The sequence below is a fragment of the Atractosteus spatula genome, unplaced genomic scaffold (genome assembly GCF_055471065.1).
Source record: "Atractosteus spatula isolate fAtrSpa1 unplaced genomic scaffold, fAtrSpa1.hap1 Scaffold_30, whole genome shotgun sequence".
Taxonomy (NCBI): Eukaryota; Metazoa; Chordata; class Actinopteri; order Semionotiformes; family Lepisosteidae; genus Atractosteus; species Atractosteus spatula.
Genome location: NW_028296858.1, coordinates 1 through 12,828, shown reverse-complemented (window position 1 = coordinate 12,828; position 12,828 = coordinate 1). Strand labels below are relative to the sequence as shown.

At 40.7% G+C, this 12,828-nt stretch overlaps 3 non-coding genes across 3 annotated transcripts; all 3 read left to right on the top strand.

The window, feature by feature from the left end:
* Positions 1–1,102: 1,102 nt before the first annotated feature.
* trnaa-cgc (transfer RNA alanine (anticodon CGC)) lies at positions 1,103–1,174 on the top strand. The gene has a single exon. It is a non-coding gene; the product is annotated as a tRNA-Ala (tRNA).
* A 1,318-nt stretch (positions 1,175–2,492) lies between these two features.
* On the top strand, positions 2,493–2,565 carry trnak-uuu (transfer RNA lysine (anticodon UUU)). The gene has a single exon. It is a non-coding gene; the product is annotated as a tRNA-Lys (tRNA).
* Positions 2,566–5,237: 2,672 nt separating this feature from the next.
* trnat-cgu (transfer RNA threonine (anticodon CGU)) lies at positions 5,238–5,309 on the top strand. The gene has a single exon. It is a non-coding gene; the product is annotated as a tRNA-Thr (tRNA).
* The last annotated feature ends 7,519 nt before the right edge of the window (positions 5,310–12,828 follow it).

Genomic DNA, 12,828 nt, shown 5'->3' with positions numbered 1-12,828 from the left:
TTACTCTCGTTGTTTTCAAAACGACCTCCATTGTCGGGCGCAGTTGAAGTGGAACTGACCTGACTGCACAGGAAAGTACGGAATGATAAAATGTTTCTACGGCTCAAAATGTCCCTTCAGACCCTCGTCATGTCTCTTTGAGGAACGGGCAGGTAGAGAGGTTTAACAGATGCTCATGATGTTTCACACGGGGTGTTACCTGTTGTAGTGTTTCAAAAGATGTGTTAACGGACCACAGATTATCTTGAAAAGATTTGGGTTTGTACTGGCTGGGATTCAAACCCGATTTAATTATTTGGAAGGCACCTGTAGCACCAACGCACTTCCGAGAAGCACCTGCAAATAATCACAATCCTCTCTCTCACCTACAAAGTTAAGGAGACACAGACGTCCAATGAAAACTAATTTTAATTCACTCAAGGCTCCACTCTTTTGTTGTGATGTCATTTTAATTAATATTAGCTTTGATAAGGTGTCGTTTTTGCCTCTTAAAGTAAAAGTCTGCTCCTTTCTTCCTGGTATAGAAATAACATGTTCCATCTTTGTTTAAAAACACCACTAAAAGTAAATTATTCAGCTCTAACGCCTGTGTGCATTGACAAGACATCTCAAAAGGACTTATCAAATAAGAACACGATCCTTCCTGTTACCATTCCTGTGGTTGGGGCGTTACAACATTTGCAGACAGGGCTTTATCACTCGAGTTGTACAGAACAAGTGTGCATCGGTCCATGAAAATCATCAGTAGTGCTGTTTTTCTATGCATAGTTTAATCAAGAGCACATAAAAGATGTAAAAAGCTTTCAAATAAAACAGAATTGAAAGACAGTCGAGTAAGGAGGTAGAAAAAAAGCACTCCCCCGTCTGGGAATTAACCACCGTCGCACGTGTGACTGGATACAAAAATAATATATTAATTTTTTCCCAGTCTCTTGAAGCTTCAATGCGATTATTTTTCCTTCCTTATTTCTTCATTCCCATTAATTTACTCTGTAGTAGAGGAAACGCGAAAGTAGGAAACTGCAGGCATTCTTCATGAATGGTGGATTGTGATCAGTGAGCATCTGCACATCTCTAAGTCTGTTCCACTACCTTTTCCATCGGGGATGTAGCTCAGTGGTAGAGCGCATGCTTCGCATGTATGAGGTCCCGGGTTCAATCCCTGGCATCTCCAGGTGCTTTATATTACAGTACTCACATTGCAATCTTCTGTTGAGTGAGAACTCTTTGCTCGTGTTCAGAGAGAGCCAGGTTTACACAATTAAACTCGACGTGCCGCAGAGTTGCGCTGCTGTTTTAAATGTACCTCATTTAGTTCTGTTAAATCCTAAATTATTTGAACTAGTAATTTAGTTCAAATTCAGGAAATCCAGAGATTGCTTCACACTTGTCGTGACTGTTGCAGAAAACACCTGTTGAATCTCACCCGGGATTTCTTGAGAGATCATTCAGCGAGCGAATCCTCCTTCTGAACTCCGCACTAAACTGAAAGCTTCACGAACTCCTCACTGCGTGTCCTGTACTGTTACAAATGCTCTCGTCTAGATGTGAAGCACAGCCATAAACACACTTTGAACTTTTTCCGTTTGTTTAGGTAAATGCAAAAGAGCATGACAAGTATTGATCGAATAAAATATCCATGGCACAACTCGAGAAAGTACTGAAGGACTACACATCGACTTTTGATGATTACAAGAGATTCAAGAAACACAACCGTCCGCACCTGGGTTTGGATCCTGAACGCTAGAGTTAAAAGAACATAAGCGACGGATATGACCTATAAACTCTCTTAATTGTCTTATAGTTTATGAAATAAAACAATTTCTTAATAATTTCTTACTGTTGATAGACGATTTATTGAATTTTAACAAAATCACAATTACAAACTTTTTCGGTTAAACTGTTATTCACATACTCTAACGTAAATAAACGTTAGTGTCTTCCGGTGTGTGAGCCAATTTCTCCAAAAAATATTTGTTAGTCTGTCAGGAGGCTGTGCAAGGTGTTAAGAAATAGAATTTCTAAAAGACAGGCTCCCTAAGCTTAACATCAAGGCAGAAAAAATGCTGTTTTCTCTACAGAAATGCTCTTTAAATTTCAGCACTGTTGCAACTCCCTTTATAAAGGGTGTGCACACATATACAACCAAGGCATTGAAAGTTTTTTTTTAATTATTGTTCCAAAAAATGTTCCATTTGTTTTCTTTTTAATGTTGTTGATTAAAAGATTGTATTAAATGTGAAAAAAAATCTGAATGTGAAAAAAGGTCAAAATGCTATTGAAAAAATCAGTAATGTGAGGAAAGATTAATTGCGGGAGCCCCTTACCTCCCCATGTCATGCTGTATTTCTCACTCATTCTACTGGGAGTGGTGCCGTCGCTTCTGGATAAAGTCTGTCAGTGGTCATTCCAGACGGGTCAGGTATGACTGCTCTTCGGCACAAGAGACACGTAACTTGCGAGGATCCCGACAGTGTCGACTTTCTTTCAGAGCCCGTATAGCTCAGTCGGTAGAGCATCAGACTTTTAATCTGAGGGCCCAGGGTTCAACTCCCTGTTCGGGCGGTTGTACTGTTCTTAAGTCTATTGTGAATGTCATTCTAAATAGTCTTTTATCTTTCACTCTTCTAGCTTTACTGTGGTTATTTTAAATGTCCATTGCTTGTATTTTCTTTAGTGTTTCATTTCACAAACCGAAAATGTTCAAGTAGATCATGTTACTACACTCCACATAGATAATCTAATTGAAATCACAGTAGAGTACAGGACACGCAGTGAGGAGCTCACACAGTGAGTACTCTTGAATACGACAAGAGGAAAGGCACACTGCACATCTGCAGAACATCACGTCCGAGTTCACAGCGACAGCAGAGGTTGGAAGCGAAGTAGTTTTTTATTACTCGCTCGCTGAACGATCTCTCAAGAAACCTCGGTTGAGATTTAACGGGTGTCTAATAATCACGTTCAAAAAGGTGACGATAAGTTTTGTTTTTAACTAGGTAGCCTTAATGGCAACACGGTGTGAGTAGATATTAAAGCAGCTGCAGACAGAGTACCCGTAATGGCAACACATTTCTGCTTTGAGTTCGGCTTTTCTTATTTCTTCTGCAGAACCAGTGGTATCGGAATATACTGATCCGCATAAGAAGGCTTTCGGGTTCTGATCATTTTTATTAAGCGCTGCTCTAAACTTTACATTTGCTCGGGCTAGTTTTCCCCATGAAAAAAGGACATATCCCTAATTACATGATTTCACTTTTCTTATCAACGAGTAGAAATAAAATATATACTTCATTATAAGTACCACAGGCAAGATGGCTGGTGGTCTAAGGCATTGCGTTCAGATCGCAGTTACCCCTGGAGACGTTTGTTAAAATCTCACTTCTAATAAAGAGGTCTTTCTCGTTAGAGTAGAAACGATAGAAGCCTTAAGCGGGAAAAAAATCACAACATCTCGCATTTCACGTGTTCAATGTTAACTGTCTCAGTGGTTGCCTCGGTGATTGATGGCTCTTCTCCCTCGCAGGGTGACGGCAAACTTCTTCAGAGAGGGAGTCTCCCACGCACGGCTTTTCTTTATCAAGAGCTGAGACAACAGAAACAGACTTCAAACTGACATGAATTACTTCTTGAGCGTTTATGATCGTCTTTAAAAGCTGAGAGCAGGTGAAAAAGTCTTTGGAAATGAGGAAATGACTGCTGACAGTAAACAGAGCTGACGCTCAGCTGCAGACAAGCGCTCCTCGTTAGTATAGTGCTGAGTACCCCCGCTTGTTGTGCGGGAGACTGGGGTACGTTTCTGTGACAGGGCGCTGGTTTATTTTTTTAACAACCTGACTTTACTTAAAAAGTGTGTACTGTATACTACGTTTCGGACTAGTTACTGCGGTAGAATATGGAGATCATCTCCAGCTTTGAGCTCAACTGCAACAAGAAGTCATGCTAAATGTAGTATTGTGAGTAGACATCGTGAGACAACAGAACGAGAGAGTAGAAGGCGGGAATATAAGGTGTAAGGGCGTGATCTGTGTAGTTAATAAAATAGTTAAAATAATATAAAAACGTCTCTTTATTAAGATACACAACATTTATGGCGACGAGAGATGAGTGCTTGACGGACTCAAAGCGAGCAGAACACTGCAGATTTTAGTTCTCTTGCTGGTAGAAACGAGCTTCTGAATTTTCGGACTTTTCGTTTAGCTTGCGCCATGGAAGATATGGCAACCGCGCCGAGAAGCTTTGCTTATGCCCAGCTTTTTCCACCGCTTCTACTGAACCTCGGAGCTGCAGGAGGAAGGGCTGACTTTAGAAAGAGCTCTTAAAGTCGCTAGAATTCATGAAGCAGCTCAAGCAGAATCAAGAATGCTTTCTGACCACAGTGACAAAGTGACACTGAACGGGGCGCTCGCTCAAACTTTACAAACAAAAGCCGAGCAGCAGGACGCAGTCATGCTAGAGATATAGAAGAACAGGGGACGGCTGACATTACATGTTACAGGTGCGGACTAACAACGCACAAAGCAGATGAATGCGGAGCGTGAACAGCAAAATGTCTACACTGTAAGAAAACAGGACATTATGCACACGTCTGCAGAACATCACGTCCGAGTTTAAGGACAGCAACATCAGAGATTGGAAGCTAGGGAGTTTCAGGTCTGTGGTTGTAATATAGGTTCTAGAAAGTCTGAATACCTTTGCAAGAAGTATTTCAGAATCCCAGTCAAATCCAGTACGAATGCCGCATAGATCTGCATTGTACAATTAGTATACTGTTTGTCCGTTGAATCAAACACGACTTATGAAGCATTTCTAAAACAGGAGAGATCGTTAGGGAATGCGTCTTCCTGTAAAAATAAAATGACTTCAAGGGCACTATAAGCAGAGGTGTGAAAGCCTGCTCTACTGAAGAACTATAGCCAGAGATGCCAAAGAGGTCGAGATTTCACCACGTGAGAGAAAGCATCTCAGAAAACGAAGTTGCGGTCGTTTCCACGCGTTATAAAACCACTAGGTCAAACAACAAGAGCTGAAGAGCCGCTGTTGAGAGTAACGCGGCCGAGCGCTCTAAGGAGCTGGCTTAAACCTCCAGTCTCTTCAGGAGCATCTGTTGGAGTCGCACTGCTACTGCGTATCTCCTTGTTAAGTATCCCTTTTATTGTTGTTGCTGCCTCCAGGCGATGTAAACCAGATTCAGAAAAAAAATAATTTGAACAACATTATTCCCCTGTTTGTTTGAAGGCGCGGTGGCCAAGTGGTAAGGCGTCGGTCTCGTAAACCGAAGATCGTGGGCTCAATCCCCACCTGTGCCTGTTTCACTTGTCACTGCTTTCCTTTAGTTTCAAAGTCTTCAAAAACTCGCAATGTAGGAGTCTCAATAGTAAGAGAGCATAACTGTCGCCAGTGATTAGTATTCTTGCATATCCTGCCTTGTTTTTTAGTCGACAAAGCTTGTTTCTCTTCACACCCATCTTCCGAATGATCACCTCAGCATTGGGAAGGAACGTGCGCTTGGTACAGCCCCCCACTCCATGGTCTGATCACAAACAGATCGGGTGAGCTGTCAGTCCAGGTTGGAAGTAACGTTCGAAAGCACTAAAAATCTGACTTAGGAACGAGAAGACCGTGTTTTTTTAAACGAGTAAACGATAAAATAATATACTGCCTGCAAGACTATGTCAAGTTCAAGTTCAAGTTTATTGTCATTATACTTATACACAGGTATATGGTATAACGAAATGCTATTTAGCTAGCTCTCGGACATAAGTAGTACAAAGAAAAAAACACAACAACACAACAACAATACAATTGTATTACAAAAGAAAGACAGAGACAACAGCCGATGTGCAAAAAACAACAACAGGCAGTGTGCAAAACAACAAAAAGGTAACAGGTTATGTGCAAAAACATGCATCAAAAGAATGAAATAAAGGGATAGAAATTATGGGGAGTGAGCTTTTGACATGTATGGTAGAGGTAGATTTTCAATGTGTGTTTGGGTTTTTGGTAAGAAAGAAGGCACTGTGAGGTTCAGATCATAGGTGAGAGTGAGAGAGGCTGGGAGTTTAATAGTTTGATAGTGCGGGGGTAAAAACTGTTTCTGAGTCTGGTAGTCCGGACCCGAATGCTCCGGTACCGTTTTCCATGTCATGCTAAACGCCACAAATTTTGTTCGTCCAGTCGTATCAATCGTCCTAAAGTTACGGAAAATCGGATGCAACTGGTGCAATCAGCACCCATTTCTTCAGGATAGTCGAGCGTTTTAAAACAGCAAATTCACAGATTCGTGTCTTTTAAGCTTTGTGTTTCGCTCTCCAAATAGAGGCACGGGTTCAAATCCCACTCCCGACAGTCAGGCGTTTTACCCTGTCTTTTTTACCTGCCTTTACACTGTTTCAGTCTTGTTGTGCTCGCTGACAATCACAGTACGAGGAAAACGGAGAAACTACTTAGCAAAAACATAACTGACAGAAAAAAGCTTCGTAAACACGTGAATGTGATTAGCAGCAGTAAGGTATGCATTCAAATGTTTAAGGCTGATTTATAAAAGCAGCAGAAGAAAGGTGCAGCCTTTGTGAGAATTCGCGGGTTTTTATGCTGCTTGGACTTCTTTCAAGCCTATGAAGTGACCCCCGTTTTATTTACATTTTCAAACTTCAGAACCGAATAACAAAAAGGTTTCATGTGTGACAGCATTCCGTTGCAAATACCGTTTCCACGATGTATTCAGCGACGGGAATGAAATATTTTAGTGCTGGCTCAAATGCGAGGAATTTCCGAAAAGCCTGGAAAAGCAACGCTTGCAGTAAATGACAAATTTAAAGCGTATAGTCAGTATGAACAGAACAACGTAATGCTCTGTAAAAACGATCTGAAGCCGCAATTGCTCTTTTATCTCGGGCAGTTCATTCCGATACGATATATCCGAAGAATAAATGAAATGCCGAACTCCAAACATGTTGTTGCCATTATTGTTACTCCTGCTGCTGTAGTTTTAAGCTTTAATCAGTGGGTATGTAATGTTGTAAAGGGGCTGGACTACTTTGTTCAGTCCAAATTCCATTATGTGAATGTATGCTTTTTTAATATAAGCATTAACAATACAATGCGTGCTCAAAAACCATTACTTATTAGCTTAAGAAGCGGCAGTGTTTTGACAAAGTGTGGTATTCGAACAGTAAATGCTGAAGTGTTTAATACTTGCTTGTGAGCAGATCTCCCTCTGTTTAGACAAACTCTTGTTTGGCCGATGATTTCAGATCAAAATCTGAATCAAGTGGAAAGAAAGCTGAATTACGCAAAGGTCATATAAGGCACTGGGTATCACTGTTACGCCATCAGGTCCTGCTAGGAGGATTGGGGGGATCAAATTGACACAGAGGGACCCAATGTGGGGGCTGAACCCACAGTTCTGAGATTAAGAGATTCATGCTCTATTGACTGCGCCTGTATAACTCTTGTGCTACAGCAGTAATGTTTCTGGGTGTGGATGGACATGACATAATAGGCTGACAGCAGGAATACGTGGCCCACAGGCAGTGACAGTATCGCTATCACATTTGGCTGCAGTATATTGTGTTGAGAGCAGCAATAACTTTCCTGCAGAGATGGGAGTGCCTTTAATACAGCTCTTTCAATCGGACAGAGTAACAGGAACGGACCAAAAGTTTCTGCTGTGGATCCATCTCCACGTGGGGGAAAGAGACAGTAAAATAGCGATGAAGAAACAGAAAGAATTGTGCTCTCTGCAAAGTAGGAGAGAGGTGGTCAGACACATAAAACAGCTTGGTGATAATTTGCAGCAACAGTTTTATGTTATTTAGTACAAGGATTTCTCTTCATGTGACTTAAGATGTGTAATTTGTATGTTGGTTGTATGAGAACAGTTTCTTCTAAAGTCCTGTCAATTGACAGTGGAGAGCTAGCTGGTGCACATCTTCAAGAAGACTCTCTTTAAGGCGATTACAAGTTTCTTGAACAAATCTGTGTCATATTTTTAAAATAATTTAGCTAATGAGCAACGAGAGTATAAATGAATTCTCCCACCCTCCATTCAAAGATAAAACTCCATGTGCGAGTCTAAGTTTCCTTGGAGCTACTGATGTTCGTCATTATTGGACATTCCCGGTGATATTGACTAAGGAGCTCAAATTTTACGTGTTGTAGTTCAACATGTACAAAATATTCGTAACCCCTGCAAATATCGGCAAGATCAGTGATATTCTCAACAATGTGTGCTATTGCAATTCGTGCAATTCGTGCCATACTTTTTCCCAATGTATTCTGACATGCCAAGATCAGAGGGTCATATTTAAAAAACTGGTGCATTAAAATTTTTTGTACTTCAGGATTTTGATAGTCTGTTACATTGTCTTTCACACGTCGGTGTCAGAACTGTGAGACATTTTCATAATTGGGGGGGAAGGCCGTAGCAATAAGCAGAAAGTGCAATCACCTTTTCCCAGTGTAAGTCCGTGTTATGGTGAGTTTTCAAAATTGGTTTGCGATTTTCTGAAATATATTCCATACAAAAATATAATTTGGACAGTCGCTATTTATTTGGATATTCCCTTTCACTGAGGATGTCTACAGTATTCCAGCCGGATTAGTACTGATCGAAGAGATCCATCTACAGGCGAAAGGCGACATAACATCACAGCAGCAGCATTTAAGGTGGAACGAAAAACGCGAAGAAGAAGCTGGCGAATAAGAAGCCAACTTCAGCCTCGTAGCAGACCCTGGGAGGCACGCTCAAAATAATCATCTTTCCCAGTACTTTAGAGTCGTATTTAGAGCGCTTTACTGCAATTTTATGTGATCGATGGAAGATGTGAAGCCATCGAGCCTGTACTGCGATTCACATTGAAATTGAAGCCATTTCTCATGCTTTCTCTCAGTTTCGGGGCTGCAATTGCGTGTAAAGGAGGCGACTTGAAAATGAAACATGCAATCACCTTATAGAGGGTCTTCACGACGGGGTTCAACAGCTAGTTCTCCATTATTGTCAATTTACTGGACTTCTGAAGAAACCGATCGACATCGAAAATACAAACTGCACAGCTTAAGGCACATGAAGAGATCCGTGTGCTGATTGACTCAAAAATGTCCCTACAAATAATCCGCCGGGTTGATTTACTTGTCCGACCACCTCCCTCCGTCCCTCTTTGCTGTTAGCACAATTCTTTCAGTTTCTTTTCTTGTATTTTCCTTGCTATTTTACTGTTGCTTTTCCCCATGAGGAGATGGATCCACAACCGAAACCGTTTTCACCCTTTGTTTCTGCAGCGTCAGTCTGTATGAGGAGCACAACTTGCACAGCTCCAGTGGCGCAATCGGTCAGCGCGTGGTACTTATACAGCAGTGCACAGCGGAGTCATGTTGAGGTTGTGAGTTCAAGCCTCACCTGGCGCAGTATCTTCAGCTACTGAAAGCAACTGTCGAGTTTAGATACTCTTAGGTATTTGATGGAGATAAATTAACATCAAACGAACAAGTAAAGGTTTATTTCGAGTCACAATCAAAGAAGGCTCCACAGCTGAAACATTGTGTTTCCTTCTCTTTTCAGCATGGAATGTGTACCTCCAGTTGACCTGCACACAAATATATGAGAGAGGTCTACTGAGGTGAGTGGAGCACTGAAGACTTAATAAAGCTCTTGCATTAGATTCTGTTTTTGTTGTTCCCCAGATTTGTTTTTAAATGTTCTTTTTCTTTTGAAGTTGTTGCGTTTGGTTGTTTTTTTATAGTTGTTAGACAACTACAGGGATTTACCTAGGTTCCCGGAAGACTTCTCATTTTGTGTTTGTTGTGTTTTTGGGTTACAACTATTTTTTTTCTGTTAATAGGACCCCACGCATTACTCTGGGACTAGTTAACTTTAGTTCTTACATTGTACCTGAAATGACCTCAATAACTACTACTCTGTTTCCCTTTTTTTTAAAAAAAAGGCAAAACTGATGTTTGTTTCTCCTTGTTGCTGATTGGTAGCTACAACGGGTCAGTTGCAACAAACTTGGCCTCTGAAATTTGTCAGCAGCTCTGTACTGAACCTGTTCTCAATTGCAACAAACCTAAAATAACAGCAGCTGCCCATTAGATGTTACTGAAGTAGCAGACTAAGCGGAACAATAGATTACATTAGAACTGTCCTGAATGTAGTGGAAATAATATCGTCATTAAGTAATGAACTGATGCACCACTTGTTTGAAAATTATTTTTATATTTAACTAAAATTGCTTTCCAGACACTACAATTATTCACAAGGAATTTTATCAATACATATTTTATTAATAAAAGTGTGATATCTAAATAATAAAGTTTAATGTTATCTTTAACATTAGTACTTTAGTAGCTGTATTATGCTTTTGTGAATTTCCAGGTATCCCGGTGGAGAGAACTGAAATTAAGGAAATACATATTTAAAGGGGTGTAAGTCTTAAATTAGTTCTGTTACATCTGGGTGTTAATTGAATAGATTTGTTGTATTATGTAATTTGATTTGACTCTATACTTCTGTTTCTCATGAGATAATATTGGGGATTTGCAGATACAGATAATAAGTTGTACTATACAGGCAAATGTATGGTTACCTTAATGAAGAAACTGTTATCATTACCCTTTTCAACATTATTATTTAAGACAGTCTTTCAGAACAGTATTCTCGTATTAGTGGCTATAGTCTAATGATAACGGTGGTGAAACAGGCAAAATGTGTGGAAAGATTTGGAGATGGAACAGGAGACTCATACAGTCGATAGAAAGGTTGGGTAGGATTGCACACACCACCATGCCAGTGCTTAGTATAGTGGTTTAAAAACATAATAAGTGATTTAACAACATCAACTGCACTACTGAGAGCTCAGCTCCACTACTACTAATACATCGCCCCTTTTTGTCAATTAGATAGATGTGTTTTCTACATGTATTTAATTAGTGCTTCTTTCGTTTTAACTGATTTAAAATAGAATCTCTATAAAACAGATAAATGTGTATGTGTCGCGCTGAAATTCACACACGAGGGAAGCCACACGAGTAAGGAAAGATATCGCGTTTAGGAAGAAATCTAGGATGATGACCCCGCTGAATGGAAACAGCCTCATACATGAGTGGCATGTGCTCTACCACTGAACTGAACTCCCGACAACTACCTTTATCTGCAGCACTTTTAGGAAGAGTGAGGAGTCTACAAGCCCAGAAAACGTGAGGAGAATTCAGAACAGGAGGCTCTTCACCTTTCACTCAGCTTTCGTTGGACGTCTAAGTGAATGACAAATTTTCACTTTTTGATTAAAGAAAATAAAAAACACCTTTCTTCCAGCCAGATTCAAACCAGAGACCGAAGGATTCCTCACTGTTCCCACTATATTCCTCCGCTCTAACAACTGAGTTATCAAAAACACAGGAATCCCACCTTTTGTCATACAAAAAGCACAATGGAGTGCAGTGTTCCTATTTATTTAAATCCCAGTTCAAAATCAAATCTCATTCCCATAGTCCTGATTAGTTTAAATTTAAGCAATTAACCAGGCTTCTACTGTATAAACTTCTAGAGATATTACAAATTGTTTGAAGGGACATCATTTCAGATGGAAATTGACTTTTTTTCTAGTGGGATCACATTAAACCTTTCTTTTGGATGGAGAACAGGATCATTGTGAGATTCAAAACACATCTGTCTTTGCTTCTTTCAAGGATGAATGGATTATTGAGATGCAAACATTGGTTCAAATCAAAACAAAATTGTGCTAAATAGTACTTCTGTTTTTATTTTCAGCTACCAAAATTTAGCCTTAGTTGTAAAATTCCATATTAATATTCAATATTAAGTAGATTCAAACATGCACAGTAGAGAAACAGAATAAATGAAGTAAATGTTTCACTAACATTTAAGTGCAACCTATTGATCGTCTTTGGCCAGTGAATTGCATAAGGCACCGCACAACTTTTACTGGAAGAAATACTGTGTGTTCTGAGTGGCTGCATCTGTATATAATGTTATTCAGATAAGTTTAGGTGGAGGTCAAATTCTAACCTCGTACTTCTGCTTCCCTGCTAATAACAGCTCTCTGGCTACAGAGGGTGCTGGGCACCTCTTTTCTATCCCCTCCCTCCACTGCAACACCACTGCTGCAGGATTTTCTCCCTGGGGAGGGGATGTGAAGACACTGATCTCTTACCAGCACTATGCTTTCCTCAGCCAGGGAAGTTAAACCCGAAGCACTGTGTCACGATTATAGTCCCCCCTCCTTAAGGGTGCTCCAGCCCTTTCACTCAAGACTTTATTCTCTGCACCTGTTTCCCATTCCCAGCCCACCTTAAAAGCCAGGCGCTGACGCTCATCCGGGCTCTGCATCTGATTTCCATATCGTGCGAGTCCGGGACCTGGAAGCGCCTGGTCCCATTAAGGTTTTAACCTCTGTTCCCGTTCCTGTTCCCCGTCCGCCAGTTCTGACCCGGCCTTCGTGGTTTTTAATTCTTTGTTCTGATGGATCTCCTGGTTTTGGACTTACCCTTGTGTTTTGGATATTCCCTAAGGACTACTCTTTTGGATTGTTCGCCTCGGCCACACCTCCCCCGTGCACCAGCGCACCTTGGACACGCCCCCCTGTCTTCAGCCCCGTATTCCTGCATGACGTTTCCCTAGTGTTCCCCCACTTCTTCAGATTGTGTCGTCCGCATAGGGTCCGGAAAGAACTGTTCGTTACACACTGAGCACTCAATACCTTGATATTCATCATCTGGCTACAGTATTATTATACTTATTTACCAAGCTGCTGGATCTGTGAAGTTCTATCATCATGGAAACATTATTTGTATCAGGAAGTATGATGT